Here is a 7,858-nt window from a genome sequence, read left to right as displayed (position 1 = left end):
TGCCAGTAAAAGGGAATATGCCCCATAAAAAGAAAATTGATAGAGCATGTTTACGTTGTCAAGAAGAAGAAACTATGAAGCATGTGCTTTTGAAATGTAAAAGAGTAAAAAAGTTATAGGAAGAAATATGTAAAGAAGATTTTTGGAAGATATAAAAAGTGGCTAAACTATATGTTGATATGATTAAATATGTCTAGAATAGTAATAGAAGTAAAGACTATGTTAAAAGAGTAGATACAAGTTATTTTATGTTGTATGGGCTATATGGAATGAAAGAATAAATTAAATTATGTTTAATGCTAAATGGATTTTAGGAACAATTTTAAGTAAAATCAGATAGTTGTTATGGAAAAAGGCATGGGGGTCTAATAGGGATGAAAATTTAGCATGATTGTAAAAGATTTGTATATTTATGTATTTGTACATATGTAAATATTTCTACATATGGAAATATTTTGTAAATAAGAGTTATTTTATATATAAATAAAGGACCCCTCTGCATTTGCACAAGCAGGACAGATTGAGTACAAATCCATTTCCTAACTCAGTCTTGGCTGGGAGGAGTTGTATGCAAGTCAGTATGGTAGAATGCAATGGGAAGAAGGAGATGGTGTCTATGAATATAGCAAATTATAGCAATGTGGATTCAGAGAGTATATTTTAACAAAAGTTGTTTGAAACCAGACAGTAGAAATGGAAGAGGTGTTATTGCAAAAGTATTATGTTATTACAGCTCTCCTGTTGGGAGGGTTGTGGGATGGTATATTACAAGATTTGATTCAGTAGGATGAACCAGAAAATGTCCAAGAAGCTTTATGGGGGGCTATCATGAATTACATATGCCAAGAAGAGAACAGTGATATAAATGAAGAAGCAGAAGAAAGAAACAGACAGAAATTAGAAGGAAAGACTTATGCAAACCTAGCAGTGGAAATGAGAGATTAGAAATGAGATGTAAAAAAAGAGTACAACAGAAAAGAAGGTATACAGCTAGAATTCAAACAAAAGAAAGCAAACCTCTGGATAGATATAAAACCTGGGTTAAGGTAATCTTACATTTAGGAATTAAAACTCAATGGGTGAACATGTATATTAATTAATAAAGAGACTTTTTGTGATATGATTTTTGAATCAGAAGAGGTATTAGTAAAATTTTTAAATGGATATGAAAGAAATAACAATATTTTTCCATAGAAAATATTGTAGTGACTCCACAAAAGAGAAAAACTAAAATAAAATGCATATTCAGTTCAGAATGGACACTGGCAAAAGAGAGTTTGCAAAAGTATCTTGAAGGACTGTGTCACAATTTACTTAATATAGTTAAAGTCATTGATAATTTGAGATGTTTATGAATAGGAGAGTGAAAATGTCAGCTGTTTTACAAATGCTGGATGGGAAAATTCAACACATTCCTAATGTAATAAATATTGATGCTATGTAAGGATTTGTAAAGTATTGGATTAACCCAAAATATGTTTTTTTTTGTGTGTGGCAGACTGACGTTTGATGAGAAATGTAATAAAAATGTGCTTTATGTGTGTGTCTGTGTGTGTGTGTGTGTGGGGGGGGGCATGATTGTAAAACTTCTGAAGCCAAATGTTAAAAATACAAGAAAGTTGAACATTTTGGGATGGATTATAATGCAGAAAATAATGTATGTGCTGAACACAATGAATAACAAATATTACAGGAAAATGAGAGTGCTACAGATTAGAGGATTCAGGGTAGAAAAAGTTGTACAAGAACTATAATAATGGAAAATATAACAAACAGAAAGGGAGAAGTGAGGGAAGGTATTACTGTTATAGAAAATTAAAAAAAAATAATTGAAGAAAAGGATCATGAAAATATAAAATTGCATGTAGTGAAAGGAATTCTACTGGGAAAAGAACTGATGACAAGAAAATAAAATTTAGAGAGAAAAACATAAAGGAAAGGAAAAGCAGAAACAGGACATTTTAAGTAATTGCATTTAATATTAACAGTTTAATAACTGATGTGAGAAGGTTGATGATATACTAGTGGCATGGCAGGTCTGAAGTAAGACTTTTGATATAAGAAAAAAAGTAACTGGAAATTGTATTGGGCAGAAGTATTGTATGGTATCTAAGTATAGAAATATGCTCTGGAATGGCTCTTTTGTTTAAAAAAAAGACTATATAACAGTGTTAGACCGTATAATAGTAAGGGCAATGAGATTATCTGTTATGGGCATCTGTGTTAAAGGGCAATCAGTTAAATCAGGTCTCTATAATTTTGTTGAAGACTTAGTTGAAAAATTATTCGGCAAACTTTATCCATCGAACACCATTTCAGTGAGCAGTTATATAATCAAAACTTTTTCCTAGTGAAAAAGGCTAGTTGGCCACTAGAATGGGCATAACAAAAACAACATTTTAAAGTCACCAAGGTGGGGGCTTTGCCCCTCACCCCCCAATGGGGGAGGCTGTACCCCCAAAGTGGGAGGCTGCATCCCTATACCCCTCCCTAATTATATATACCAACTACAAGATTGCACTACATTGAGGAAAAGAGCAAGTTTATAACAATGTCCAACTAACTCGCTTCTCTGAGAAAAAGTTTTGATGATATAACCATTCGCTGAAATGTTGTTCGATGGATAAAGTTCGATGAATTAACGTTCAACAAAGAAAGTTTTTGAAAAAATTATATTGACCCATTAAATCATCTATTATATAAGCATCTACAAGCAGCAGTGAAAAGGAAGAATTGTTTGAGATGATCAAACCATATGGCATGGTTAATATGTTCATTGTTATGATGGTAGATTTTAATTGCAATATAAGGAATGAAGTGGGAAAATATTTAAGGATATTAAAAAATAAAAGAAAGTACAAGGATTAGAGAAATGAGCTGAGGAATAACAAGAGAAAACATATATAGAAGAAATAATATGTAAACAGAAATTGATTATGCTATTTTTAGAGGCATTAAAAGAAATAGGAGGAAGACTCAAAGTAATTTTTTTTGGATCACTCAGCTGTATGAACAAATTCAGATTATACCAAGATATGGAAAGGAATAAATAAATAATATTAATATGAGAACAATTTGAAGAAATGGTAAAAGAGTTAAGGAAATATCATTTAGGTACTAGATTTATGTATAAAAATTGGACTAGATGGTTGCAATAATGTATAAGAAAAGTGAAAAAAGAATATGAGAAAGTAGAACATGAATAGTACAGGAATGATATAAAAATATATTAAATTAAAAGTTGTGAGATTTAATGGAAACTGCTAGTGAAGAGGATATAAATACAGAAAGAGAGCTGTATAAATAAAATAAAAGGAAATAGTAGATCCATTGCAAGGAAAAAAGTCCTACCATTTCAAGGGAACAAAAGTGAAAAGGGAAAATTTAATAATAGAATAGGTAAAATCAATGGCATGCTGTAGAATAACAAAGTAAGAAGAAATTGAGAAATAAATTATTAATTTTTGGAAAGAAAATATGGAGAAAATAGGAATAAAAATGGAATGGGAATATATTTACAGAGGAAGAAAATGAAACATTAAAGAAAGAAATAAGTTTAGAAAAACTAGAAAAGCTTTTGAAATTAGTCAGTGAATTCTTTTCCTGGATTAAATGGGTTGAATTATAAGTTTTGTATAAATATGGAGGAAAATCAGAAAAAATATTTTCATAAAAATTATGAATAATGGAAAGAGCAAAGTTTTGGAAAAAGTTAAGGGTTAGATTCCAAATGTGTTACTTTCAGTATAAGTTCACCCTGATTCTAAATGACTTGCTCTCATTGTAAGATCCTTACTTTGGTGTAAGGCCTATCTATAAACAGGCTTACACTGGGGTCCAGATTAAAAAAAAAACTGCTCTCACTGTAAGTAGACACTTATACCGAGAGCAAGTCTTCTGGAATCGGGCCAAAATGGTTGTGATAGAGCTATAAGATTAGTTTGGAAAAGAGGAGAAAATGAATTTTTAAAAAATTGGAAACATCTTTATAAATTATCACTCATGACATAGGTAATCATACAGTTATATAAATGAAAACAAACCATATTGATAAATTTTCAGTTGCAAACATTTTACATCACTTATATTCTTCTATAAAGTCATTGTCAGTCAACCATTACATAGTTCATTTAATTTATGCCTTCCCTTAAGTCACATTCCTCCTCCAAAATATTATTATGCATATATTGTTTCCACAATCCCCACTTTTTCCTATGTAATTTGCTCCTACCCTTTTGTAAAGATACCACTTCCAGTTCTTTTATCTATGTTATTATATTCACTGATTCATGTATGGTTGGTTTTGACTATGATATTCATTTTCTAGTAATTGCTTTTCTGGCAGCCACCATACTTAAACTCAGCAAGGCCTTACTATGTCTAATAAAATTTTGACTCTGTACCATAGTTAAAAAAAAATAATTTCCACAGTTACACCAGTTTGCTCACCCAGATAGATAGAGTAGTCTGCAGGGAATTTTAAAGTCTACCAACTCATTAAACTCACAAAAATATGTTTCCAATTACCTCTTTCTTCCCCATCACATCTCCAACATTTGCAATCTACCTGAGGAAAAATTCTTTGGAGTCTGATTATAGTGTACAAATACCTATGAAGACACTTCCAAGCAAAAGATTCCAAATCTTCCAGACATTGTTGCACATTTGTGAGTCATACAGATACCTTCCCATTGATTCTTTGTGGAGTGCTTATTCAGTCTTTCTTCCTAGTCCTTTCTAACCTCCTGTGATTGATTTTTATAGTTATGCAATATTTTAGATGCCATACTAATTATTCCTTTTTGAACAGCAGCTTCTATTTCACTAAAAACTGATCTTTCACTTGGATACCAATATTCCTTCTCTTTGCCTATACACTAATATCAGCCCTTGATAGAGAAGGCAATCTCCAACCCGCAAACCAAACAAATTCTTGGCCTCTTCTCATTCTATTAGTTTTTCCACTCTAATTATTTAATCAAGATATATTGCCAGTTTTCTCCAGTAAATTATAGCCCCGTCTTGCTTATTCTGTTAGCCCCAACTTGCAGTCACCCCTATCTACAATATCTGTTTTATCCTTTCCCATGCTGGCTTAGTTCTTAGAATACTTTGTGCTATTTTTATGAATATAATATTATATATTATTACTTTTATTCTCCTTAAGGATCTGTCCCAGTGTCTCCTTATTTCTTGAGCTTCCCCACTGTTTCATTATCATCCATTTCCACTTTGAATTATAGGAGCCTTAACTGTGTAGCTTTGAAAAACCTCTTCAAATCAGGTAATCCCAAACCACCTTGTTCTATTAGAAGGATCAATCAATGTATCCCACTTGACTCTTGCCCTGTTCACCCCCCAAATAAAATCCTTCAACTCTTCATTAATTGCTATCCACAACTTTTTCTCTGGTTGATAAAAATATGCTTGACCTGTGTATAAAACAAAAGGGACTAAAAACATTTCCACTGCTTATGTGAGTACCTTGAATGTTTATTTAAAAGATGGGAAAGGAGAAGATAAAAAAGATGGAAAAATGGGGGATATAACAAAGAGGGGCACACATAGAAGGAACACATTGCAACAGTGCTGCTCAACCACCAAGGTCTATTTACCTGCATATGTTGACATACACACTCATGTACTACTGCAATTCATTGAGATAAGAATAACAGCCTAGTTTGTATACAAAATGTGTAAGTCTGATTGTATGCTGACAAGTCTAATACCATCATATTTAGCTACAATCATATGAATTAGGAGGCAAGTGTTTTGGGAAAATTGTAAATTTTTTCAAGTAACATAAAACTAGTAAAATACTTACACATTTTTGCCAAGCAGGCTTATTCAATATGCAGGTCAATTAGTACAAGGAGAAATGTATTTTTCATTGATTTGAGTGTCAGATGCAGATGACTGATATTAATATTAATGATAGGAGTGTCATTCATAAATGGAAAGTGGAACAGAGCTACTGGAAATATATGGGGAAGACATACCAATAGCAATACAAATGCTAAATGTTTGCTATATTTTTTGAAATTTGTAGATTATGCAATACAGCATATTAGTACTCAGTTTTAAGTGAGTGAAGTCTGATTCATTGCATTTATATCACTGCATTTTGGCGTCAGGATAAATGTTGCTGTACTGTGGGACAGGATTTGTGACTGTCACTCTTGAATGAAAAATTATGCAGCATAAATAAAGAAAATGGTAGGGGAAGGATTTCACATCTGTTACCAAAAGCATTTGTTGGCACTGTAATAAGTGTTTGCAGTACTATTCTGCATTTTTGGAGGATGCTATGCAGATTAATATTACACAATTTTAACTGGATACAATTTGATTTGCAGTATGTATACTGATATGGGTGTTATATCAGGATAAATGTTGCTGTACTCAGTAGTTGTGCTATTGGAAAGATTTTTAATCTGATTTGTGAGGAATGAAGGCATGCCTTCACTGGTTTGTTGTGTGGCTGATGAGTGGATTTCATTTTCTTAAATTGAACTTCAGTAGGTAACTTTTTATGGTGTTTTAGGTGACTGCATAATGCAGCAGCAGGGATCCAGAAAGAGAAAAGATAATTTCAACCATAAGGAGGATCTCATCCTCACGGAGTCCCTTAGGACATATGTGAAATTCCTTTTTGGAATAGGGGACCCAAGCAAGCCAAGAGAGCAAAGACCTGGAACCAAGTGGTTAAGAATATAAATGCTGTTGACAGAAGGGACCATGTGTTGACACAGTGTAAGAAAAGTGCTAATGATATGGTAAGACATGCTAGAGCAAACGGAAAACAAATGAATGTGCCTATAGCACTACTGGGGACCCTATGCACTTATTCCTTTAAGCCCTAATGATGAATATCAGGGCTATGACTATGAAATAGATGAGGAAAATTACTCATCATATGAAATTATTACATGTAACCCATGGCATTTACTATTAACAGGTAAATCCTCTATCTCTTCACAAAATGACAATGAGCAGAGTATGCATGGTAAGTGTCTTCAACACCTCATTACACAGCATACAGTAGTGTACTGTATATCTGAGTAGAAATGGAATCACAGCATCAGCAGCAGAAATGAGTAGCTCCACTAAACCAATAAATTTAGAAGATATCAGTAGCAGAATGGCTGCTGCTGCTGCTTATGGTGGTAACATTTCTACATTTATAAGACAGCCTGGGGAAAATGACACACAGTTGTCAAGTTTAATGGCAGAACCACATGCCCCACAACAGGTAAATAGCTCTGCAGGAAGTGAAATGGGATCACGATATACAAGTAGATATAGAGATTACTGTACCAGCAGTGTATGTAGAAAACATATGCACCTCAACACCAATGTCTCCAGAACCACAGGAACATCTTCTCGATGATGGCACAAACTCAGAGGTAACAGTGCCAAACTGTGAAACATTTACACAGAAGTACCAAGCACAAGCACATGTCACAGCTATCTCCTCAGGAAACATGTAAAGCACTGTTTACCCAGGTACAAATGTGCAGTGACAATCTTAAGGTTCAGTGCACTGTCGCAGAGAATCATCTTGCAGGGTGTATGTGAGCATTTCCAGCATTACAAGTAAATGGTAGACAGTAGAGATAATGCCATGATCACATTGATCTGCAGTATAATGACACACAGAGCAGCCATGTCTGCGTCCATGTGTACACTGCTAAAGGCACACCAAACACACATAGGAGTCAGTGTTGGATGAGGATAAAGATGAGATACTGTCCAGGTATGTGGGGGCATAGGAAATCAGACAAGTACTTCTCAGGAAAGTGCTGGGAATATTAGTGAGGACCAAACACAACAGAATGTTGTACAGATGTTGTCGAAC

This window comes from Protopterus annectens, chromosome 6.part0 (genome assembly GCF_019279795.1).
Source record: "Protopterus annectens isolate FY-2018-M chromosome 6.part0, PAN1.0, whole genome shotgun sequence".
Taxonomy (NCBI): domain Eukaryota; kingdom Metazoa; phylum Chordata; order Ceratodontiformes; family Protopteridae; genus Protopterus; species Protopterus annectens.
The sequence above is the reverse complement of the archived record's forward strand: the minus strand, read 5'-3'. Positions refer to the sequence as shown.